We start from the raw sequence: 26,157 nt of genomic DNA on the forward strand, positions 1-26,157 counted from the left end.
CTGAAAATGGGAGCATGAAGCATACCACATCTTGTCCACTTTAAAAACCCGGCATAGAGAAAGGCACGGTGACGTATGTTGTAGATTCTACAGAGATGCTCAAATGCCACTTACCATAAGGAGACTGCATACCCTTTTGTGAGAGTTCATCCGCCTGTTCGTTTTGTCCCCGTTTAATATGTGTGATAGGGAATAGTGAAGGCTTCCATAGAGAATTGATCCTGCCCAGCTGTCCAAAAAGGTTGTCATTTTTTATGGTTTGATTTCCCTTCATGTGATCTATGATTATTTTGGAGTCACCATAGATATTGATAGGGGTCGATGTCCATGAATATGCAGAAGAGAAGCAGACCATGTAAAGCCATGGCCTCGGCTTTGTTATTTGTTCCATTGCCACCATTCCAAAACATGAAGTATTGAAGCTCCCTTGATATACCGATATAAACGCCACATGCACATTTGCCTTCTTTTGCAGCACCATCAAAATGTGCCCGTGGGAAGAGTAGCAGATGTGAGTCTGAGGCTGTTTTTTGATGCTTCATCTGTTGAGGAATGTTTGGGAGAATCGAATAATAGAAGGGGATAACCTTATCAAAAATATGCCCAAATTCCTCCTTATTGTTTTGAAAGATCCTTTTATTTCTCCACTTCCATATGAACCAGTTGACTATTAGCGGAATGGGACGCCAAATTGTTTTCTGAGAACCCCACCATTCATATGCATCTGTTATGGAGGGGTGAGAAGTTTCAGGAAAACCAAAATAAGATGCCATCTGCTTCCATAAATTCTGAGATAGTGGACAATTTAAGAAAATGTGCATGTTATCTTCTGTATTAGATAGGCAGATTATGCATATGGCTGGTCCGTGCCAGTTTCTTTTCTGTAAATTTGCCCATGTTAGATTTTTGTTATAGTAAACTAGCCACGAAAACAATATTATTTTTAGTGGACAGCCGGTCTTCCATAAAGAGTATGGAAAAAGTTTCTGAGAGATTTCTCTTCGTTGTTCTATCAAGGATAGATATATGTCTCTCACTAACACATTGGTTCGACCTCTCTTAACCTACCAAACAATCCTATCTCTGTCCTCTGTTTTGAAAATTCCAGCATTTTTCATAGTCCAAATAATCTTGTCCCATTGGACAGCCATTGTACCTCCCAAGCCCAGCTCTCTATTCGATTTCCATAGAGGAATAGCCCCCTTCCATTCTTTTATTACTTGTGCCCAGTAGAAGAGGCCTTTTTGGTGAAGGAGCGTGAGAAGTTGTGGAGAAATCGATGAATCCATCTCTACCCCCATGATTGCATCCGATCCTATAAGAATGTTGTTTCTTGTATGCAGTTTCCAAATTATATTCCTGATGAAGAAAGGGAGGATCTTTTGAAAACTTCTCCAGATCGTCGATCCTTGTGAGGGCCACATAAATCTGTTCCTGTACCAATAATATATATCCTTGTTCCCCATATATTTCATTCTGATAGCTTGACTCCATAGGCTTTCCCCAAAGACCGCTCTCCAAAATGATTTGCATAATAGTGCCAAGCCGAACAGACGAAGATTCATTAAGCTCCAACCTCCCATTTTTTTGGGGAGGGAGATTTTTTCCAGTTTAGTAAGATGGTATTTCTTCTTATCCTTGCATCCTCCCCAGATGAAGGTAGCCATTAGACAGTTTAATTTTTTAATGATAGTTGAAGGAATGTAAAACAGATGTGCCCAATAAATAGAAATATGTGCTAGAGTCGACTGAGAGAGTATCATTCTGCCAGCTAAGGATAAACATTTAAATTCCCACCCCGATATTCTCTTGTAAAATCTGTTAATGATCCATGACCAGTCAGAAATGTTGTAACCCGTGGGCTTAAGATGGTATCCCAGATATTTGATACCCTCTTTGATGGAAACTGCCTGGATGTTATATAACTGAGATATATATTCCATCTCGTCCAAATTAACATTACCGAAATGAAAGGAGGATTTCCCTTCGTTTATAAATAACACTGTGGCCCTTTGAAATGATTTTAATATCTCATGCATAATGAGCCAAGATTGTCTACATAGTAAAGCAAATAGTAGGACATCATCCACGAAAAGCTTGTGTGTAAAAGAGTTATCTCTAGAAATGGACAAAGAGCCGATATTTCCAACAGCAACTGCTCTTTTCAGATGTAGACTAAGAGTATCCATGACTAGGATGAATAAGAGAGGTGACAGGGAGCATCCCTGTCGCAGACCTCTTTCAGCTAAGAAGAAGGATGTGGGATATCCATTTATGAGAATGGCAAAGTTGACCCCTTCCACACAAGCCATGATCCATTTAGTGCATAGGTCGTTTAGCCCAATTTTTATAAGTAAGCATCTCATATAGCTCTAATCTAAGCAATTGTAGGCTTTTTTAAGATCGATTTTAAGGATAGCAGATCCAATTTTTTTGGTTTGCATTGAATGTAAAGCTTCCTGAGCGATAGTCGCTGCTTCTAAAATCTTTCTGCCACTTAGAAACCCATGCTGCTCTTTTGAGATATGTTGAATGTGAACTTGTTTGTGTATTATTTAAAATAAAGATAGATTTTACTTTTTTTTTCTTACTAAATTCATATATATGTATATTTTGGAATTGAAATCTAACTTTTAAAATTAAATAGTAAAAATACATTTAATCCTCCCACCTTTTTTACCTCGCTCTCCAATGTTACACTCACATAAAGATTAAAACTAAAACCAGAAATTGATGAGTCCTATTTATTCCTTTCTCTAGAAACTATACATTTATAACACCACTATATCTAGTTCACCTTAATTTTACATTATATATAAAAATAAGCTCTTTGCGCCAATGTTACACTCACATAAAGATTAAAACTAAAACCAGAAATTGATGAGTCTTATTTATTCCTTTCTCTAGAAACTATACATTTATAACACCACTATATCTAGTTCACCTTAATTTTACATCATATATGAAAATAAGCTCCTTGTGGTTTGAAATCTCTTTCATCTTAAAATTAATATAGATAGAAAGGGACAAGTCTAGGAGGAATTGTCTGGACTGCCATTTTTGGCCCGAATTCGACCAAAACAATTTCAACAAATCTTGTCAGAGCAATGTTTAAATCATGTTTTTGAAAGTGGCAATAAATTCAGCACCATCAAAAATTTCTGGGCACCCAAAATCTTGAAGTTTAACAACTTTAATCTAGATTTATAAAAATATTTGCACACAAAAAAATCATTTTGCATTATGTTAAACACACATATAAATACATCAAGTATGTATGGGTCTAAGATTGAAAAACTATCTTAACCACACAATCAACTAATTGATAAATTATGTCAATCAAACACTAAACTAAAAACTATTTTAGTTGGATTAAATCTCTAGAATCCAACTACTTAACCATCAAACAACTCACTTAACAATTACATTTTATAATGAGAAATATCATTTAATATGCACAAGACAAATAAAAGCTAAATATTCAACCATAACAATACATTCTCACTTATTGAAGGCATAACATCTCAATAATAGCAGGGCATCCCTATTTATTGAGGGCCAATTACCGGTCATAACCCCTGCAACCTTAGTGAGGACTAAGGATGAAATTTGATAAGCAAATTAATGGAGTGATCTTCCTGTCCTCTGCGTGGAGTCCTCCATCAATGAAGCATGTGATCGTTGTATGCATGCTCCAATGAACTGAACTCTCTCTCATGTGTCTATGAACTCGACCCCCACCATTTTGTCTGTTTGTGTTCCCGAGTTCAAGTAAATTAATATGGCATGTGTGTACTAGGGCTTTTACTGTTTCCAGGGACAAATGGACTCCTCTGCATCGTCTGGGTCTCTTCTTCACTGATCTAAAGCTGAGCGAAAATTTATTGTTCCTCTGATATGTTATTTTTCCCGACGATCCGAACCATCATTTCCAAGTATGCCACCCTCCTGTCGTATGCCTTGATAACGCTTCTGGCATGTGAACGACAGAGTAAATTAATTTACCAGGGCTGATTTTACTGTTCCACACGTCTATTTCCGGGACACGAGTCAGGAAACAAAACAATACCGTGATTCTTCTGTCAATGGTTTCGTTTTTTTTCGACCCTTGTCTTTTTCTTACATCTCCCTCCTTTGGTAGGAGGTTTTCCCTCTGAACAGTCCAACTAACCACTGTATCTGGATAATCCTTGGTCTTTTTGTCCCGTTAAAAATTGCATGCCCCTGTGTCTGTGAGAGAGGTTTTGGAGCTGTCTGGTTCAAGTTTGGGAGGCTATAGCGGTACAGGAGTTGATCTTCTCTAGGGACTTCACACGGAACAAATGAGATATGAAAAGTGTCTATTTATGGTATTAGTTTTACATCTTTCTTCTAGATATTCAAGATTTGGTGTAGTCTCTACCTGCTCATCTTACTGTTCTTGGATTCAACATAGTCTTGTAGTAAAATGTCTATATTCCTGGTAGAACTGCTTATTACCCATCTAAAGATTATAGTAAATGATATCGTTTCATTAAAAATCCCTTGCATAAATTTTTCAAAAATATGTTTTGTATCTCGACCTTGTCTAGATTTTGGATGCAGAATAGGAGGGTGGTGGTGTAGGTGCAACGGGTGTATGTGCTACTGTTTAAATATTTTTTAAAAATTATATTGTATTTATATGACTGGTCTCCTCCTGAGCCCTCTCCAATCAAGCCCATAGATTCTCTGATTATTTTTGGACATCTGTTTTTGGAAAGCTTGTTTCAGCTTTGGTCTATGCTCGGCTCTCTGGTTCAATTTTATTTTTGGTCTGATGTTTTGCAAAGTTTTGTTTGAGCTCCGATCCATGCTCGGCTCTCTGGTTCAGTTCGGGTTTATGGGTCTTTCCGGTGACTGTCCTTTCCTTACTGGTAGTTTGTGTCTAGGGGTTAGGCAAGAGGAAGGTCCTAGATCGAGGCTGATAGGACGACGGGCTTGGGTGGCATGTTTCACCCACTGTCGTTCTTTCAACATCTATCTCCTTCTATCCACATATGCATTATCGCAATTAAGGAACATATGGTCATTAGTCAGATAATGTACTATCTGACTGACTTTTATCCTTTTAGGGTGATTTTACCATAAGGTGTTTCGTAGATTTTGCCAGTTTCCCCTTTTGAAAGATCAATTTTATATCTTTCAAATGTTTACACAGATAAGGCTAGTGTACTTGTCTGCAGACCTCTCTTGCTTTTTGTGTATGAATTTTCGTTTCACCTTTAAAACATGACGTAAGTGTTTGTATTGTTGTCATACCCTCCGTCATCCCGCGGTAGAATGGAGTATTTTTCTGATGTGTCGACCTCGTCAACGTTAGTGCGGGCCACCATCGAAGCGGAAAAGGCTCATGACGGTATTTTCCGCCAGGGGAGGTGGCAGTCGGTATTAGCCAAATCTATTATTTCACCAACCTCTCAGATAGCACGTGATATCAAGGGTGGTGAATATGAACTTCCCCGGCGTAGGTAGAAACAACATCCTATTAAGACCATCTCGCTGCCCTCAGCATGCAATCTTGATGGTTTTTTCCTGTCTGATCGAATTACAAGTTTACAAAAAAGAGCACTAGTAGGTCGATGATACTTTTCGGATATGGAGGATGCATAGATGCGGTCATTGCTGGGGAAAAGATGGAAATCCCTTCTGGGATATATTCCCACTATTGTCATATTAATGAAGAACTGGTATAGTTTCCACTTCCTCAGTGAGAAAGACTTGGATATTATTCATCAAATTCCTTGGGTACATGGAAAAATCTTTTTAGCGCTTCACCGTTGGTACATAGGATATAACCCTCTCAAAAACGCTCCAACTAACAATCTGATTTGGGTTAAACTCTTGGGATTGCCAATTGAATTATGGCAAAGAGAAATTTTGACTAATATCGGGAACGCGATAGGAAAATTTGTCTATGTGGACCCGAAGTGTCTGGGAGCAAAAGATAAGAGGGTAGCATGGACACTGATAGAGAAAGAATATCGCGAGGGCTTTCCTGACCATATTGAATTACTTTGGGGGGAATTAAATGTTCGTCAGAGACTTGATTTTTGGGGGGTAGCATTCTGGTGCTCATTCTGTCATAAAACTGGTCACTTGAATGAGAATTTTCCATTCAGCAGGCGGGATAGGCATAATGGAAAGAAAATTCAAACAAAAGATCATTCAAATTTCTCAAAAGGAAAGCAATGGGAAGCTGCAAGGGAAATAAAGAAATCGTACTGGAGGTCTTCCACTTCAGGTATGTTTAAATCTTCTTCTCCTCTTAGATCTTCATTAATGAAGGCTGGAGGTCCCTCTCCAAAATACACTCCCTCTGGTTCCCCTTCTCATCGTAAATCGTCTTCCTCCCATGGGAAAGAGAAGAATCCTATTAATCTGTCATATCCTCCAGAGCCTTTTTCATGAAAAGAAGTCCCTCAACCCACCCCAATTCCTCATCCCATGGCAAACTTTCCTTCATTGTCCCACATAACATATGTTCCATCATCCACACCTTCCCCGGTTAACCATCTATCGAAAAGGAAGGAACCATATCTTCCGGAAATTCCTCAAGTTTCAAAATGCAAAAATCCTTTTATATCAGTGACTCCTCCAAATTCTCTGGTTATCTCTCCTACAAATTCTGTAGGAAGTGACCTGGATTTTCTCCTGAAGAAGAAATCCCTGGAACTTTACCCTCTCACACTCCACAAACCAGGTTCGGCCTCTTCTCCCCATATCAGTCCTAATTCGGCATGCAATATAACAGTAAGAAGGAAGCGGAATAGGGAATCTCAGCATTTTCATGGTAGGAAGGAAAATCCTAATATAGACCACACACTGATTGACATCCCAATTATTGACCTTTCCGAAAAATGGCCCCTTGGAGCAAGAATGGCCGAAGATGGTCCATCATGATTCACATTATATCAACGAACATCAGGGGTCTAGGGGCAGACCTCAAATTTGTAGCCCTGAAGGATTCATTTATATCATCCCAATGCAATATCATTCTCATTCAGGAAACTATGCATGCACCTTCTGCTACTATTAGATACTTCAGGTGTATGCTCCCCACTTGGCATATGGTTGCAACTGATGCTAATGGATTATCGGGGGGATTAGCGGTTTTATGGAATCCTCTATGGATATCGGCAGTGGCTTTTCAATGCTTTGCAGTATCCTCCTTTTAGCAAAGATTTGGGGTTTAGCAGACTCCATTCATGTCTTAAACATACATGCTCCCTATAAAATAAGGTTCGTTTTCCTTTTTGGAATCATTTTTTAGCTTCTGAAATTTTGGAAATTGACTCTCTCCTTATCGAGGGTGATTTGAATTGTACCCTGTCTAGTGAGGAGGTTTTGGGGAGGGGTAAAAAGAATGATCCTCTAGCTGATCTTATCAATGGGGCTTTTCTCCATCAAAACATGATTGATGTTTTTCCACAAAGCATGGGCCCGACATGGGACAATGGCAGATCTAGTAACTCCTACCTTGCAAAAAGACTAGACCGATTTTTTATAAATGACAAACTCATGGATCGTTTGGGTAGGTCGTTCTCTAATATTATTCATTGCTATTTATCTGACCATAGACCCATCTGCTTGCAATGGGGAAAAAGAAAGTTCAAGAAGGGAGTCCCGTTCAAATTTAATAGAGTTTGGTTAGAATATGAAGAATTAAATGACTTGGTAAAAAAATCCTAGTCTTCATGCCCTCCTGGGGGAAGCCTTTCCCCAGCACAATCCATTCTAGATAATCTTCATGCTGTAAAGGAAAAGGTGAAAACATGGCAGGAAAATAAGAAAAAATATAACAGGATAGCCTTGAGAGAGATTCAAAAGGAATTGGATATTGTTGCTGAGAAACTTAAAGAAAATAATATATCTCTTCAATGTCGTAGCCATATAAGGGAGCTGGAAAAAAAAGATATGAATTGCTAGCTATCGATGAAGCTTCGTGGAGGTTGAAGAGCAGAGCTTTATGGCTTAAGGAAGGAGATAGAAATACAAAATTCTTTCATAGATTTGCAAACTGCAGGAGGGAAAAAAGCTCAATATGGGAGATTAATAGTGAGGGGGGTAGATTGTTGGTCTCTCAAGAGGATATTTCAAAGGAGGTGGACGCACACTTTAAAAAGTCTTATAAAAGAAATGGGACATGCAGAATGGAAGACATCGTATGGGGAATTGATCGCTTCCCTACTATGTTTGATGAGCAGAAAAATAATGAACTATTGCAGCCTGTGTCTGAAGAGGAACTCCTATTAGTTATGAAGTCCTTTAAAAATGATAAAAGCCTAGGACTAGATGGGTGGGGTATTGAGTTCATTCATTTCTTTGATTTGATCAAAAAATACCTTCTGGCTATGGTGGAGGAGTCTAGACAGAAGTGCAGTATTCACCAACATATTTCCTCTACATATATTTCTCTCATTCCTAAGAAAAAAAAAGCTTTTGTTTTCTCGGATTTTAGACCTATCTCCCTTTCTAACATGATTTACAATATCATCTCGAAGATTATTGCAAATAGAATCCATGAGACTGTCAAATTTCATCACTCCGGAACAACATGGCTTTCTCCACAACATAAACATCATTGAGGTTGTGGCTAACAAGCAGAAGAGCTTACACTCATTACATACTAAGAAGCTGGATGATGTTATCATTCAATTAGATCTAAAAAAAGCCTACGATAGCCTTGATTGGGGTTTTCTCAGGTGCATATTATGTAAGATAGGTTTAAACAATGAGTGTGTGGACTGGATTATGGCCTGTGTAGAAAATGTCAAATTTGTTGTTCTTATAAATGGTTTTCCAACTAAATTTTTCTTGGTAGAAAGAGGTCTTAGACAGGGATGCTCCCTATCTCCTCTCCTTTTTATCCTTGCTATGGACTCATTGAGTTTACAAATTAGAAGAGTTGTAATGGAAAATCAATGCAGGCCTTTGATGATCTGTAAGGGAAACCATATCTCCCATAATTTATTTGTAGATGATGTCATGATTTTTGGGAAACTCTGTAGGCTTACATGGAATTGCATTCATGACATTCTAAAAAATTTCCAAAGAGCATTTGGAATTCTTATAAACAAAGGAAAATCTTTTTTCTACTTTGATGATGGAGATATGGATTCAAAGGAATATCTGGAGGGACTGTTTAATATAAAGGTGAAGCCCATCAAGGAGGGTGTTAAATATATTGGTTTCCATCTTAAACCAGCGGGCTATAAAAAAGCTGATTGGATGTGGATCACGGATCGCTTCCTTAGAAGAATAGCAGGGTGGGAATTCAAGTGTCTATTTATGGCAGGCAGAGCGGTACTGGCTCAATCTGTGCTGGCACATATGACAGTCTATTGGGCCATCTATTCTATGTTCCCACTGGAATCATTTCTAAGCTAAATAGACTGATGGCAAATTTTATATGGGGAGGTAGTAAAGAAAAAAAGAAAATTTCATTTGACTAAACTCAGGAATATTACGATCCCAAAAGATCTGGGTGGATGGGGTATTATGGATCTAAGAACCTTTGGTAAAGCCCTTCTATGCAAATCATTATGGAGAGGCATAAATGGGGTCAGTCTATGGAGTACATCCTTAAGGAAGAAGTATATGGGGAACAAAGATTTAATATATTGGTACAGAAAAGGGACTATTGGTTACCCTCAAGGATCTGCTATATGGCTGAGTTTCCGGAAAATTGAATCTATCTTTCTAAAAAATCTCTCTTGGAACTTTCAAAATGGCAAAAATGTTTATATCGGTTTTGATCATATAATGGGTACAGGAGAAAATGTTAATATTCCACAAAATATCATTTCTGTTCTACACAGAATGGGATTTTTCTCATGGAATCAGATTATAGCAGAATGGCGAGGAGTCGTTCCTATTTGGAAGGAACCAATAGAATTGGGTCTAGAGGGGAATTAACTCAACAATGGAACAACATAATGATTATCATGAAATCTTCTGGAATGCAGAATGGAAGGAAATGATTCCCTTACCTGGAGGGGGAAAAGGAGGGGGATAGAAGTTCAAGTAAAGGACATTTACACAATATTAGTTAAAGAAATTCCCTCTCCTTTTCAAAAGATTTTTTCACTATCAATGTGGAAAGCTGGGGCTGCCAACAAAATGATTCATTTCTCCTGGCTTGTATTTCACAATAAAAACCTTACTTGGGAGAAGCTTCAAAAGAAAAATTGGACTGGTCCTAGTATATGCTTAATGTACAAAAAGGAGGAAGAAAACAATGTTCATATGTTCCTAAAATGCAGCTTCACTTTACAGATATGGATGGATCTTGCTCACTATTTTGGATTCAGGTTGGTGTCACATTCATCTATGCAAGATGCTTTGTTTTGGTGGAGTTCTTAGAAATCAATATTTAGATCCATTCCACAACTTCTTCTCTGGACAGTTTGGAAGTGGAGGAACAGAATGGTTTTCCAAGATGGGAATGAAATTAAGATCTCTGTTTTCGAGAAGATTACCTCTTTACATTCCTCTATCCCATCTAAGACGATTCACCATAAAAGCAAGAATACAATGCAACAAAGGAGGGTACAGATGGGCTTCGCGAGGGCTTTCTTTGATGGGGTAGCACAGAAGGGCATAAGTGCATGCGGCTTCCACATTGAAATGAATGAAGAACAGTGAATATCCATTTTTTGGAATGGAGGGAATGGTACAAATAATAAAGTTGAAGCTATGGCTTTCGCTGGTCTTCTTCATTTTGGCACCTTTCTTAATATACAGAATCTACAAATTTATGGTGACTCAAGTATCATTATTGAACATGTCAAAAGGAAATTATCTATAAAGAACTCCATGTTGACAGCCTGTGAACAGGATAGATGCATTATGGAACAGGAAAAAGGATTTTTGCATCAATCATGTGAATAGAAGTCAGAACCAACGTGTTGATTTTCTGTCAAAGAAAGGACTAACAAGTCAGCTTGGTATATGGAAAATGGAGATTCAAATGAGATCCGCTACATTTCAGATAGAAGATTTTGCATTGCCGAGTACTTAATCATTTCTATATTTGGTATCTTTCAAATTTATATCTCTTTTGTTCATGCTTCTACCTCTTCACGGAAGGTATGGTTTCTATACTACCTTTTTGTTTTTTGCATTGCCGAGTACTTAATCATTTCTATATTTGGTATCTTTCAAATTTATATCTTTTTTGTTCATGCTTCTACCTCTTCACGGAAGGTATGGTTTCTATACTACCTTTTGGTTTTTCTCAATCTAACAGGATTTGTTTTTACCATCTATATGGACCTGGAGGTCATCCTGATATCTATGGGCAGAGATAGTCTGTTATATGCTCACATATTGTCCTTCATATATAATCTACATCACTCCATGCAAATGTTTTTCTTCATCTTAATGTGCTGTGTTTCTACACAGCCTTTTTACTTTCTGCTTTCTAAACATATCTCTTTCCATTTTGTAAATATACCTATTATTAATACAAATGCTGCTTTTTGTACTTGGAAAAAAAGAAAACCAATAAATTTGACAAGTAAATATATTTTAAAATTCCAACCGTGGAAATACAGACTCCACTGCCCAGTTCATTCAATCTCTCATAGTAGTTCCTCCACCTGCACAATTTCTCTTCCACCCCCCGCAATTCATCATTCGCAAACCGATCTGCTTAAACTGAGAAGCACTGGAACATTTCCATTTGAAGGCTCTTCATTTATATATAATATGTGGAAAGCGTGTATGTTACTCTTGCGTGGACAATGTCAACTCGTCATTGATATGTATCTGATACCATACCGCGTGAACAACATATTCCAATACCGTGTGGACCCACTTATTTCATTTTAATATTATCCAGATACTGATGGTTTAACAACCCATTTGACTTACTTCAAGGTGATGCTGGACATTGGCGGCGCCGAGACCTAACCAAGAAACAAGCAAAATGCCCTTTGTCAAATCTGATACCATACCGCGTGAACAACATATTCTCCAATACCGTGTGGACTCAATTATTTTAACAACCCATTTCAAGGTGATGCTGGATACTGGCGGCGCCGAGACCTAACCAAGAAACAAGCAAAATGCCATTTGTCTAGTGAAGATTCGTCTCATATGATTTGTTCTTTCTATAACCAAGAAAGAAGCAGCAAAGTGCCACTAGCTTCGTCTCATATGATTTGTTCTTTCTATATACATTCATTTTGAAGGTGAGAAATTTCTTTTTCTTCTCTTTAAAAACTGTTCGGATTAATTTTGACTAAAGATAGTTTACCATTAGTGGTTTTTAGCACATGGTTTTGGGTTCATGGTATTATCTCAGTTGTATTTTTGTGTTCATGCTATTATCTCTGTTCAAGTGTAATTTGCCAATGGTCCATGGTTGAGCAGAGTTCCTCTAGCTAAGAGGCCAAGAGTTGAACAAATCTGCTAACAAATTTGATTAGAATTTTGGCCACAGACTAATGGAATGGCCCATGGTTGAGCAGAGTTCCTCTGGCTAAGAGGCCAAGAGTTAGAACAAAGCTGCCTAACAAATTTGATTAGAATTTTGGCCACAGACTAATGGAATTCTATTAGGGTAGATTTTTCGGGGAAATTGAGATTTTCCTAAAATATTTCTCGGTGTTTCTTATATGTGACATTGTTTTATTTACCTTGTCTTTTATACGGTAAAACGCATTGTAGAGAAGCAAAGTGTCATATGTCTAGTATTGTGAAGTCTCTTCTCATATGATTTGTTCTTTCCATGTACATTCATTGAAGGTTCAGAGAAATTTCGTTTTCCTCACCATAAAAACAGTGTGAAGAAACAACCTGCCATTTGTCTACCACTATTCTAAACTTTCATCTTGTAGGATTTGCTCTTTCGATATACATTCATTGAAGCTCCGAAGAAATTTCCTTTTCCTGTCAGCAAAAACAAGTTAGTCTTATATATGATTTGTTCTTTCTGTAAATAAATTCCGGTTTCCCTCTTTATAAAGAGAGACATTCAGGAAAGAACCGAAAACAGAAGCCAGGAAACTTGAGCTTAATTCGATTGTATATTAGGGTTGTCGTAAAATTAAACGTTGAATTTGTGGCTGCGGCTCTGATTACCCGAGAGCTAAACGTTGACTTTGTGGCTGGGCATCTGATAACCCGAATGTAAAATTGAATTAAGGTTAAGGAAACAAACATGTTAAAGATGGCCATATAAAAAGAACTGGAAAAATTAATTCCTGATCAATTTGATTGGAATAGTTCATGCTGTAAATTAGCTGCGCTGCTCAGAGGCTGTATTCAAAAATTTCTGTAAATCTTGTTGTGAAATCTACAGAAGGCCAAAGATGAGGACTGCATGAAGGCCATCACACCCTCTTGAAGGACGCAGAATGGGAAAAGAGGTCTGAGATAGCGAGCGGTTTTATTAAGGTCAGATATGATTCACCACATGGGAAAGAGATCTCTGACTTCTCTGGGTATCAGGTACCTTTCTTACATATTCATTGATTTGAAGAATCTCATGACAGATCTCAGATTTGGTCCCATCTGTCCAAATCTATCAAATCCGTCAGCTGAAGAAGGAGATATCTGACTTTCTTCGGCACCAGATGCCTTCCCACATATTGCATGTTGTGAAGAATCTCATGACAAAGCTGAGAAACTTTCACTATGTGTCGAAGTCCATGGGATCTAAGCTCCTGCGTCTGACTTATCATAGTCCATGAGATCCATCTCTGTGTCTGACTGGTCATAATCTTTTTGAAGGCGATTTGATGGGTTAAACATTGAATGGCAATTTTTATTAGTGAGGAAAGAGCTGTAGCCTGGTTTAGAATTGGATGATTGAAATTATGTTTGGAACAGTTTTAGAATTGGATGATTGAAATTATGTTTGGAACAGTTTTTATGTATATATAGTTTTGTTTAGGATTGGATCACAAGACTGGTAGGGATTAAACTTCTCCATCATCCCTGGAGCAGTTCTCAGGCATATTATAGTCTTGCCCAGAATTGGACCACAAGACTTATAGGGACCAAACATCCCCACCTACTATGATTGAAATCATGCCTGGACTGGCTCTCAGGCATATATAGTCTTACGCAGGATTGGACCTCAAGACCCTTAAAACCAAACCTTTCAATCATACCTGGAACATCCTTGTAAAAACTAAACCTCCCACTTAACCATTAGACCAATATATTTTTGTCATTTCAAATATATTTTTAAAATTATAAAATTCAAATATTTTCTAAAAAATTATATGATTTTCGTAATAACATTAATTTTTATATATCATTTATATAAATTTTTTAATTTTTATATATCATTTATATAATTTTTTTATATTTTATTTTTAACTAAAAATTTATTTGGAGTAGTTTTCTCAAATATATATAATTTTAAATAAATATGAATGACAAGACTTGCCTAGACCAAATCTCCACACATAACTATTAAACTAAATTTTAGACAACCTAAACAAATTAACCTTAATAACTTGTAATCATTAATTTTTTTACTAACTAAATAATTATAAATAAAAAAACTCCAATTCAGTTATTTAATATAAATGTCTTTTTGTGTTAGTGTTACCACCGTGTTATCAGTTACACTTTGTGTGTTAGGCATAAGTCTTGGTATTTTCCGTTGATAAAGATTGTTGTGATTTCCCACGTCTAGTTTATGAGTGAGTACATCTACAACTGTTCCTTCATGCAGCATTTCAAGTGCGTATCACAAGACACACTCGACTCCTTTCCGGCACGTGCACTCAATTTTTCCAAAGTATACTGGCTTGATATCTTTGTTTTTATTGCTGTGTTATTTACAAGATTATTCGTGTATTTCTTGGTTGTGTAATATTTAGGATGTAAAGAACTTTTGTTTTCTTTTGTTTATTTGGCACAACTATTGTTTATGTTATAAATTATTTGATTACACTCTTTTGAATCAGGTGTTTTCAGTTTTACCTTATTAATCCCATGGCGTGTTCATTGAATGGAGATCGTACATCACAATATCAAGCAATATTCTGAAGATACATTGCAGGTTACATTTTACTCTTTTCTGGCCATAGTACACACATTTTTTTTTAGCTTCCTCTTATTTTAAATCTTTACTACATTTTTCTCAAATCTTTATGCACTTGTTTAATTATCCAAAAAGAAAATGAATTGTGTTATTTTATTTAGTGATATATTTATTTAAATCTTTACATAACATCAAATTGATGTTGTATTTAAGTGAAGAAGAGAAAAAAGATGAATTAGATTTTTTTTATTTATTTTATCTTCCAACATTATATATTTATTTACATTTTTACATAACACCAAATTAATGTCTTTTAGAATTAATCGAGAATAGGCTATTATTGTTAAGTAGTTGTGATTTTCCTTTTTATAGTTATTCAGTTACTATTCTCCTCGGATATGATTTGTTGTCCCTAACAAATTGTATCTATTTAATATTCAAATTAATGTGAAGTTGAAGTGTCGCGTTTTACTTGAGGTAGCTCTTGGTGATCCGCACATGTGAGCTCCTCTTGCTTTGGTTTATCATTTCATGTCTTCCCTGTGCAACTCTTGACATGGTATCAGAGTTGCAGGTCTGAGGGAGCCAATACCTGAGTGGGAGAGGCCGACGCGATTGAAGCTAGATCGCCGCACGTTGTTTGAAGGGAGAGTCGCGTGAATCCATCTGTTACCCTTTCGCGATTTTTTGTTGGCGTGACGGTGCAGATTCACTTTGGATACACACGCAGCACGACACGGATCCGCGTGGGAAGATTGCACCGACCTTGAGGCCGTGAAGTGGGTTGCGTGTGATCGGGCATAGCAAAAACAAGATCTAGGCCCACGCGATCTAGGTGAAATCTGTGGAGGAGAAAGTCCTTTGGATTGTTGCGTGGAGGATAACTATTGGAGGAAGCCGAGATCGCTCGAGTCCGCGCGAAGGTGTGCAGCTGCTGATCGCCGTGAGACTTGTTGCAGACAGCCCGAGAGAGGCTAAGTCCGCAACTGTGAAATATTGGTTTTCAGGCCGTAGGGGAGGCCATTAGATGCTACGTGATCCTACTACGATGAGGGCGTGAGGGCTGCATGTTTGTTGTTGCGTTGAATTAAGAAGAGACCTTAAACATATGCCGTCAGCATGGAGAAGGATTGTGTTTTGGGTGCTTGAAATTTTTTTTGGGTGCTGCGAGATTCTTGTGCGTGACTTTCCAAAGTCAAAAATTGGGTGCTGCGAAATTCATGAACACGTGACGTTGGCGTGGACAGCAGGATTGAATCCATGACCGCAAAGAGGATTACTTTGGTGGTATTGAGAGTGGAATACAGCCCCAAATCAATCCAGTTGTGCTCAATTGAGGGACAGGACAGATCTGCCGAGAAAGGAGATTCAGCCTTTTCTTTGTTTAATTAATTTTTTTAATTAAAGTTTCAATTTATTTAATTAAAAATATGGAGGCTCTTATTATGTGATGAAAGGGGGCATTTTTTTTAAGGGAATTTGGATTGATAATTTTTTTAAAGAAGATCTGGGGTTGGTTATAAATTATTGAAGTTTTTTATTCATCTAAAATGAATAATCAAATTGTTGAAGCTTATCTCAATGAGAGTAATAAGCTTGATGGTTCTAATTACACTAATTGGAAGTTTAAGCTCCAGACTCTACTTGAGGGACATAATGCCTATGACATAGCCACCGATGATGAGGTCAAGCTGACTACTGCAACTGGTGGATTGAATACAGCAATTCAAGACTGGGAGAAAAGGGAGATGAATGCAAAGGTTCTCCTAAAGTTATCAGTCAAAGGCATCATCCCTTACATTCGGGAGTGCAAGACGGCGAATGATATGTGAACGATTCTCAAAGAAATGTACGAGATCAAGAACACCAATCAAACTTTGTACCTCAGGAAGAAGATTCTCTCCATCAAGATGGAGAATGAGTTTGTTTCTTCATTCATATCCCGGATAAAGGAGGTTAAAAATAAACTAACTGATATCGATGAGAATGTGTCGAATGGTGATCTGGTGATGATTACCATGAACGACATGACGGATGATTATCAAATGTTTATAACAGGATTGAATGCAAGAGAAAAGCCTCCAAGCTTTGAAGAGCTTATTGGGATCTTGCTACAAGAAGAAGAAAGGAGGTTGTCCCTCAAACCTCAAAATCCAGATCTTGCATTGATGACCAAGTTCAAGTCGAAGGGGAAAGTAGTGGCTAATCACAGGGAAGGCAGCGTATCACGAAAAAGGACACCAAAAAGTATGACCTCGCATAAACATGACTCTACTCCTAAATGTTTTTATTGTGGTAAGATAGGCCATATTGCTAAATTTTGTCATAAGAAAAAGGCATATGGGGAAAGGTACAAGCAGAAAAGACACGCAAGTCATTTGGCTGATGCAAATCAAAACCAAGATGTCAGATTATTTATGGCTGAGACTACACTAGCCACTGAGGAGGATGAATCAGATATTTGGTTCGTAGATTCTGGAGCCTCCTCACATATGACAGGTAAAAAGCAATGGTTCAGAAATTTTAGAGAATCCAACACTGGAGTAAAAGTATACCTTGGAGATGATAGAGGGTACGAGATCAAGGGACATGGAGATGTCCTTGTCACTCTGCTTGATGGAAACATCAGGAATATATCTGATGTGTGGTATGTACCTGGTATTAAGAAGAACCTGATTTCTATATCAAAGATTACAGATCAGGATCTCAAGGTAGAATTCTTTAAATCTTATTGTATTATTAAAGACTTGTTGGACCAGATGAAGCCTATTGCTACAGGTGTTCGTATAGGAGGACTCTACAAACTGGATGTGAAGAGTACACCATAGCAAGCATTGATGTCATTGGATAAGTCTGCTGAAAACTTGTGGCATCAAAAACTTGGGCACATCAATTTCAGTGATCTTCTACTGTTGTAGAACAAAGGTATGGTGAATGTTCTACATGTTTTGAAAAAGTTGCATATTGATTGTGAAGCATGTGCATTCGATAAACAACATAGAGATGAATTTCCTGTTGTTAAAGATAGGAAACAGAGGGATACACTTGAACTTGTTCACACTGATTTATGTGGGCCTATGCACACAAGATCGTTAGGTGGGGCTTACTATTTTCTAATCTTTGTTGATGATTGTACAAGATTCACATGGGTGTATTTTCTTAGATAGAAGAGTCATGCCTTTGAGTATTTCAAGTAGTTCAAGAACATGATTGAAAAGCAGGCAGGAAATTTCAGCAGGATTCTTCAATCAGATCGAGGTGGAGAATTCAAGAAAGGGGATTTCATCAAATACTGCAAAGAGCATGGGATACAGCAGCAGTTTACAACACCTTACACTCCTCAGTAGAATGGAGTAGCTGAGAGGAAAAACAAAACACTGGTGGAGTGTGCTCACAGTATGTTGAAAGGTAAGAATCTAACTAATGGTTTTTGGGTAGAAGCTGTCAATACTGCAGTGTATTTGAAGAATAGGAGTCCCACTAAAAGTCTTGATTATAAAACTCCTTTTGAAGCATTGTTTGGCTTCAAGCCTATAGTAAGTCATCTTAGAGTATTTGGTTGTAAAGCTTTTGTGCATGTTCCCAAAGAAAATAGGAAGAAGTTAGATTCAAAGGCCATTAAATGTACTTTCATTGGATACTGCAATGAGTATAAGGCTTATAAGTTGTTTGATCCTTCTACTCACAAGGTGTTTGTTAGTAGAGACGTAGCATTCCTTGAACAGGTTGATGATGGAAATCATGTTCAAGATAATGAAGAATGTCATGTACCCTTACTTTCATATGAGGATGTTGAAACAGGGATCAGTCAACAACAACAACAGCAGCAAGATAAAGAGTAGGAAATTGAGTTCAGTCCACAAAGATAATAACGGAGCATAATAATTGACGCCCCACCACTTAGGAGATCTAGCAGCCCGAAACAATTACCAGCTCGGTATAGGGATTGTGCGCTCATGACTGGTATGTTAAACATTGCATAACCTTCTAATTTTCATGAAGCTAGTAAGAGTTGTGAATGGAAGGAAGCAATGAAGGAGGAATATGAATCTATTATTAAGAATAATACTTGGGATCTAGTAAAGTTTCTTCATCGCAAACAACCCATAGGTTGCAGATGGTTATTTAAGTTGAAATTTAAAGCAGATGGGTCTATTGATAAGTATAAAGCAAGGTTGGTTGCAAAGGAGTATTCCCAGAAAGAAGGTATTGACTTTGAGGAAACATTTGCCCTTGTTTCAAAATTAGATAGCATTAGATTGATTGTTGCTTTAGCCACTAAGCATCATTGGAAAGTGCATCAATTAGATGTTAAATCTGATTTCTTAAATGGTGATTTAAAATAAGAAGTATACTTAATGCAGCTTGAGGGGTTTGTTAAGAAGGGAGAAGAGCATTTAGTCTGTAGATTAAAGAAAGCTTTATATGGTTTAAAACAAGCTCCTAGATCCTGGTACGACAAAATTGATTCATTTTTCCTCATGCATGGTTATAAACTAAGCAAAATGATCCTAATTTGTATATTGTGTTTAATGATGAGGGGAAGATAGTGTTGATTTCTTTATATGTAGATGATATGATCATGACAGGAAGTGCAGACAATCTCATTGAAGAAATCAAGCAGCAGTTATCACATAAATTTGAGATGAAGGGCCTTGGAGAATTGCATTATTGTTTGGGTCTAGAAGTTTGGAGAGATTCAAGCCAAACTTTCTTTTCCCACGGTAAGTATGCTAAGATTTTGTTGACTAAATTTAAAATGGATGAGTGCAAGGTTGTATTTGTGCCTTTACAGCAAAATAGCAAACTTCAAGTGAATGATGGTTCGAAATATGCAGATGAACATTGTACAGGCAGTTGGTTGGTAGTCTTATTTATTTGACTACAACGAGACGAAATCTAGCTTATGCAGTGGGTGTTTTGAGTCAGTTCATGACTCAAACTCATGAGAACCATTGGCTTGCAGCGAAAGGAGTACTAAGGTATCTACAAGGAACTACAAACTTTGGTATTTTGTATTCTGATTCATTTGATATTAGCTTGACAAGTTATACAGACTCTGATTGGGCGGGAAATTTAGATGATAGAAGATCAATTACAAGTTACGCCTTTATCATTGGATTTGGGGTCATCTCTTGGTGCAGCAAGAAGCAACATACTTGTAGCCTTATCCTCAGCAGAAGCAGAATATCAAGCTATATGTGCAGTAGCATGTGAGGCAGTTTGGTTACGCAAACTTCGCCAAGATGCAAGAGAAGAACAAACAAAAGCTATGGTTAGCAATTGCGATAATCAAAGTTCCATCAAACTAGCTTACAATCATGTGTTTCATAAAAACACTAAGCACATAGACACTCAAGTTCATTTTGTTAGGGAAAAGGTGCAGTCCAAAGAGATTTGTGTTAAATATTGTAATTCTTGTGATAATATCACTGATATATTTACTAAGCCTCTAGGAAGACTGAAGTTTGAGTTTTACATAGTTGTGATTTTACTTTCTATAGTTATTCAGTTCCTATTCTCCTCGGATATGATTTGATGTCCCTAACAAATTGTATCTATTTAATATTTAGATTAATGTGACGTTGAAGTGTGGCGTTTTGCTTGAGGTAGCTCCTGGTGATCCGCACCTCTTGTTTTGGTTTATCATTTCATGTCTTCTCTCTGCATCTCTTGACAATGTTAAAGTTGAATGTAAACTTATTTTTGTCTTATCTAAAATAATAATAATAAATTATCTTTTTTTCCTTTACTAAATTCATAGATGTGTATATTTTGGAATTGAAATCTAACTATTTAAATTAAACTATACAAATACATTTAATCCTCATATCTTTTTATTCACCCTCCAATGTTACACTCAATAAAGATTAAAACCAAAATTAAAATTTAATGAATCCTATTTATTCCTTGTATTTATTCTTTTCTCTAAAACCCTATAAATTCATAACACTAATATATCTAATTCACCTTAATTTTATATCATAAATGAAAATAAACTCCTTATGGTAAGAAATCTCTTCAATCTTAAAACTAATATAGATAGAAAGTTTGCTCCAAACAATACCAAACAAAATTATATATACTGAGAGCTTCTTCAAAGATGATTTCTTAAGAATAAATAGTACAAATATCTTCTGCTATTAGTATAAGGGTTTTATATTCTATAAAGAAAGTATTTATCTCTTTCATCCAATTAATTAGACAACATTGAAATCAGAACCTGCATTGCTCTCCCTTTGCCATATACGAAAACCGTCAACAACGTCCCAGGTAAACAGTGGGCGACCAGGGTGCGAGCGTTCAAACTTGCTTTTCAAACCCCTATGCTCGCTTTGGAATTCCGGAATCTGATGCTAACCCGTCTGTAACTGAAAACATAAAACTGTAGTTCAGCACTTGCGCTCGGCTTTTTTTTGGCAGGAAATAAAAAGCATTGGTAATTGTCTTAAGCAAAAATCTGTTACATATTCTCATTATCTAACAGATCTGTTCATAATGTAAATATAAACTACAAATATGTTACACAATGCTGTTCTGAAAAACGCTGTTTCGTCAAAAACATCTATCCTGTAACCAACCAGGAGGCTTATGCAAAATTTTCTATACTGTCACCCAAAGAAGAGATCCCATGCATACTGCTGAGCTTATGTAGAATGCTGATTCCACAACTATTTTGGGAATAGGACAAATATGGGTGCTGTCAAATAATTGATCGCACTTATATCTGTACAATTACCAAATATTTCGCACTTATATCTGTACAATTACCAAATATTTAGGGAATCAGCAATGGACATAAAAATGTTAGGCCCAGAAGACATTAAAATAAAACAGATAAGACCGGTTACCATTATCTGGAATACCAATCACAGAAAAGAATGAAAACGTTGTATAAATGAAAATTTACCAGATTTCTGAACAAACGTGGTATAAATGAAATTTTACCAGATTTTTTAACATTTCCCTTGTAAGAGGCATCATAATTGATCTCCCCATCTGTAAGTGTGTCCCAGCTTTGAAAGGCCATCTGTAGATTGGTTTTTTTCTCTAAAACATACCTGTTGGAAAAGCAATCTAATGTGCCCAATCTGGATCGAAAGTAGTGTGTCCATTTACCCAGCCAATTTCAACACGGGAATCCCCATAAACGTGCAAAGAATCAATGGACAACCATCATAAACGTGCAAAGAATCAATGGACAACCATCTGACACAATAAAGGATAAGGATGCCATACCCTAGTCTGGGTATTGGAGCCATATCCACGGTTCTAATCATAGTTAGGAAATTCGGCCGAATCGGCCGGCAAAATTCGAAAAATTGGCCATACTATTGATTAATACGGTTAAATTTCAATTCGATACACATGAAATATGTTAGTGTCCGTTTCTTCTCCCTGTTACTCTGACAGAACTGGCGTGGATTGGAGTCGGAATTATGGAGGAAGAGTATTTCTATTTTCCCATCGCTCGAGCAGAGAATGGGTCAAATGTCGTTGCAATCGAGACTCGCAGTATTCCCACCTACTAGAGTAAGCATTTCTATTTTCCCTCCCTCGAGTAGAGAATGGTTCAAATGTCCTTGCAATCGAAAATCATGAAAAGACTCGCAGTATTCCCACCTACTAGAGTAAGCATTTCTATTTTCCCTCCCTCGAGTAGAGAATGGTTCAAATGTCCTTGCAATCGAAAATCATGAAAAGAACGTGTCAGCAGTCCCTGTAATCTAAAGTCGCGAAAATCTTGAATTAAGGTTGGCTTGTGTTTCTCTTTTCTTTTTCTGTATGGATTTAGTAGAATCTGCAGTCAATAGAATCAACAGTATAAATAACTATTTAATAGTGTGTTTTCAAGGGGTTAATCTCAAGTTTATTTTTTTAATTATTATATCTGTGGTTAGTTTTGCATTTGATTTTTTGTTTTTTTTTGCCAAAATTATATTTTATTGGTAATTTAACATTGGGAGTTCATTTTTTTAATTTTTTATTATTATTGAAATTTATATATTTGTAAGGTGATTGGTTAAGGTCTTATTATGGGTTGTTTAGTAACTTTCATTTCTATTAGTTACTATTTTTTTGTTTTTTGTTTTATTTCTTTCAATTTTTATTTGTATTTTTTTATTATTTCTATGAATTAGTGGTTTTTTTTTTGCTTTTTTCTTTCTTTTTTCTTTCAATTTAAGACAAATTTTATTAAAAAAAATAAAATAAAATTCCAATAAATATTTTTTATTTTTATTACTTCTTAATTTGACTTATATTTTTTTTATTTTTTCTATGATTTTTGGGAAAAAAAAATAATAAAATAAAAATATCTAATTTTTTTTAGTTTTCTTACTTTTTTAATTTGACTCTCTCACACACATATATGATAATGATGGTTAACGTCAGCTGAGACCAAACTTTGGTTTATCGGAGCTAAAGAAACAAATTATTTAGTTTGATTTAATATTTTATTCCTATGTTCAAAAAGCTTGGAGAGAAGCCTCCGGAGCTCACTATAATTTTCACAATTCAGTGTTGCAACAAAGATTATGAAACTGAGATCTAATGTGGTTGTACTCGGGGCACTCTAAGAGGAAGTGGTTTTCATTCTCGATGTTCCTATTCTCACATAGATGGCAGATCCTTTCCATCCATGGTGTTTTAGGACTGCCCAGCGACCTGTTTCACTATGGAGCTCATGAGAATGCATTTGAATCTTTGTTATATTAATTTTCTTCTTTGAGCTAGTTAAAATAGAGAAACACTTTTGATCTTTTACTATGGGGTTGATGACGTTTTTATAATAACTTTACCCGCTAAATCTTTCTCACACCACATTTTTCTTTGAACTTAGAAGTAACAATATCTTTAATGTTATTAATGTTTTGCAATGCATCATTCTCATTGATCTCCCAATAGTTTAACCAAGCCCTCGTGTCTTTACACCAACCGTTTGAGTCTTGGGTGGTTTTGGCTGGAATTTAAAGCTAGCTTAAGATATATATATATATATATATACATACATTCTTTTTCTAATTTTTTTCTCTATTTTCAATTCCAATTACATTGATCATAATTGTTTTTCTAGTTTACACATAGTTTTTATAAGTGATAACTATTATGATAATTAGTTATTAGTTTTTAGAATCTTGTGAACATTTATTTCCTAATTTTACTAAGAAATTTTTATTGATGTATAGTTATTACGTTTAAGATCTAGTGAGCATTTTTTTCCTAATTTTGTTGACTTTGTTTTATTTAAATATAGTTTTTATAACTTTTGCATCCAAGTATATCAAAAAATCAAGAAATTGAATTCAAGAAATTAAGCTTCATGAATTCAAAAAGTTTTTTTTTTTTGTCTGTGATTAATGTCTATTCTTCTGGCAGGTCAAAGGATTTGAAACTCCAACTAGGATATTATCACGATACCACTTTGAAGTTTCATATTCTATTTCAAGTCGTTGGAGATAGTTCGACATTTATTGGAGGTTAGTGTTCAATTTCTCATATGTTTCAATTGGTTTGTTAAAGTTGTTTTATCTTCTTCTCAAATCGAAGTCTCGAGCAAAAAGTTAATGTGTGAATTCTGTTAAAGTTGTTTAATCTACTACAACTTTATTGTGGTTTGAAAAGTGACTATCAAATTCAATCCATTTAGTACTAAAACATAAATCATAAAACCATTGTTGTTAGTTCAAAATGTGGATTACAACAACAATAAATGTCATATGAATCCGGAAATTGAGTTACATAAACTTATAATATTTAAAAAAAATTGAAGATGGCTAATGATATATTTTATTTAAACAATTGTTATTACGAATTATTCATAAATATCAATTAACATGTCTTTACAATTTAATTTTAAAATTAATTTAATACTAAATCACAAATTATAGATCATCTCAACTCACTTTTGTTGTGAATCACAATTACGTTAGACCAAAACCTGTACATGTTAGTCAAGGATCGCATCGTCAAATATAAGGATGCAGGTGTTAGTCAATGATCGCATCGTTCGATATAAGGATAAGGATGTAGGTGCACGTGTTAGTCAAGGATCTCATCGTCAGATATAAGGATGCAGGTGTTAGTCAACGATCGCATCGTCAGATATAAGGATAAGGATGCGGGTGTTAGTCAACTATCGCATCATCAGATATAAGGATCCACCGTCAGATATAAGGATAGGGTTGCAGGTGTTAGTCAATTATCACATCATCAGATATAAGGATCCACAAGAGGCGGTTAGTCCATGCTGCAAAACACACGAGGAGCATTGGTTTATCCAATGTCGAACAAATTTTGCTCTACAAAAGAAAGAGACGTCATTTGAGTGATAACAATAAAAGTTTTGTTTCATATTCCCATGTCTCCACTCCCCACAAACACAATTGCATTCAACTCTATATCAATCATGTTCAATTCCCATGAAATTTGTAGGAGACAATTGGTTGTGCAAAACAAGTTTCTTGGACAATTGGTTGTGCAATTGGTCTCATTGATTTGAAACAAAGTTTCTGCATATGAATTTGAACCAAACAGTGCCAAAAAAATAAAGTTATAAATCTTCATTACAACCAATGAGATACGCGCTCACCAAAAAGAAACATTTTACCACAACATTTTCAGTTTCATTTCTATTTGTTTATAAAAGCTTTTATGAGGTACTAGCTACACCTGTTATACATGATTCAATTTTTCTTTTGACTGTGTATTAGTTTGTCTTTGACCAAAAGAAATTATGTTGCTTCTCCATAGTTTAATATTCATAATTCAATTTTTGTTATTTTTTTATTATTATTTAAATTTATTTATTTGTAAGGTGATTGGTTGAGATCTTATTATGAGCTCTTTAATAGTTTCTATTTCTATTAGTTATTAATTTGTTGTTTTTATTTTTATTTCCTTTTTATTTAATTTTTTTTGTTTTTATTTTCTTTTTTCTGTTATTTTTGTTTCCCATATTTTAAATTTAAAGTGACTTACTCTTATATTAACATATTTTAATAAATTTAATTATAAAAAATTATATATATTAATAAAAATAAAACACATATATATAAAATAAACATATATATGAAAATGTATATATGTTAATAAAAGCAATATTAATTAATAATATTTCTTAATTTTTAGTG

General features: G+C 35.8%; 1 protein-coding gene and 1 long non-coding RNA gene across 10 annotated transcripts in view; one reads left to right on the plus strand and one right to left on the minus strand.

Moving 5' to 3' along the window:
- The window catches only part of LOC149245439 (uncharacterized), an 85,836-nt gene extending 61,330 nt beyond the window's left edge, over window positions 1-24,506 (plus strand). The window contains exons 1-4 of one of the 5 annotated variants that reach the window (XR_016265545.1): window positions 12,415-12,931; window positions 13,328-13,476; window positions 14,949-15,043; window positions 24,404-24,506. The gene's annotated coding sequence lies outside the window, so the exon portion shown is untranslated. The other 4 variants (XR_016265544.1, XM_089455597.1, XR_016265543.1 and 1 more) reach the window with 4 other exon arrangements.
- LOC149245440 (uncharacterized) lies at window positions 21,123-22,656 on the minus strand. Of its 5 annotated transcripts, XR_016265539.1 has the most exons (4): window positions 22,265-22,656; window positions 21,974-22,116; window positions 21,607-21,784; window positions 21,123-21,390 (listed from the first exon to the last, which is right to left on the minus strand). It is a non-coding gene; the product is annotated as an uncharacterized LOC149245440 (long non-coding RNA). The 5 variants fall into 5 exon arrangements; XR_016265538.1 differs by lacking the exon at window positions 21,607-21,784 and having other exon boundaries at window positions 21,123-21,396; XR_016265541.1 differs by having other exon boundaries at window positions 21,607-21,752; window positions 21,974-22,656.
- Window positions 24,507-26,157: the final 1,651 nt, after the last annotated feature.

This window comes from Pinus tabuliformis, chromosome 7 (genome assembly GCF_031772625.1).
Source record: "Pinus tabuliformis cultivar Carrire ecotype Pingquan chromosome 7, CPIR1, whole genome shotgun sequence".
In the NCBI taxonomy this organism is placed as follows: domain Eukaryota; kingdom Viridiplantae; phylum Streptophyta; class Pinopsida; order Pinales; family Pinaceae; genus Pinus; species Pinus tabuliformis.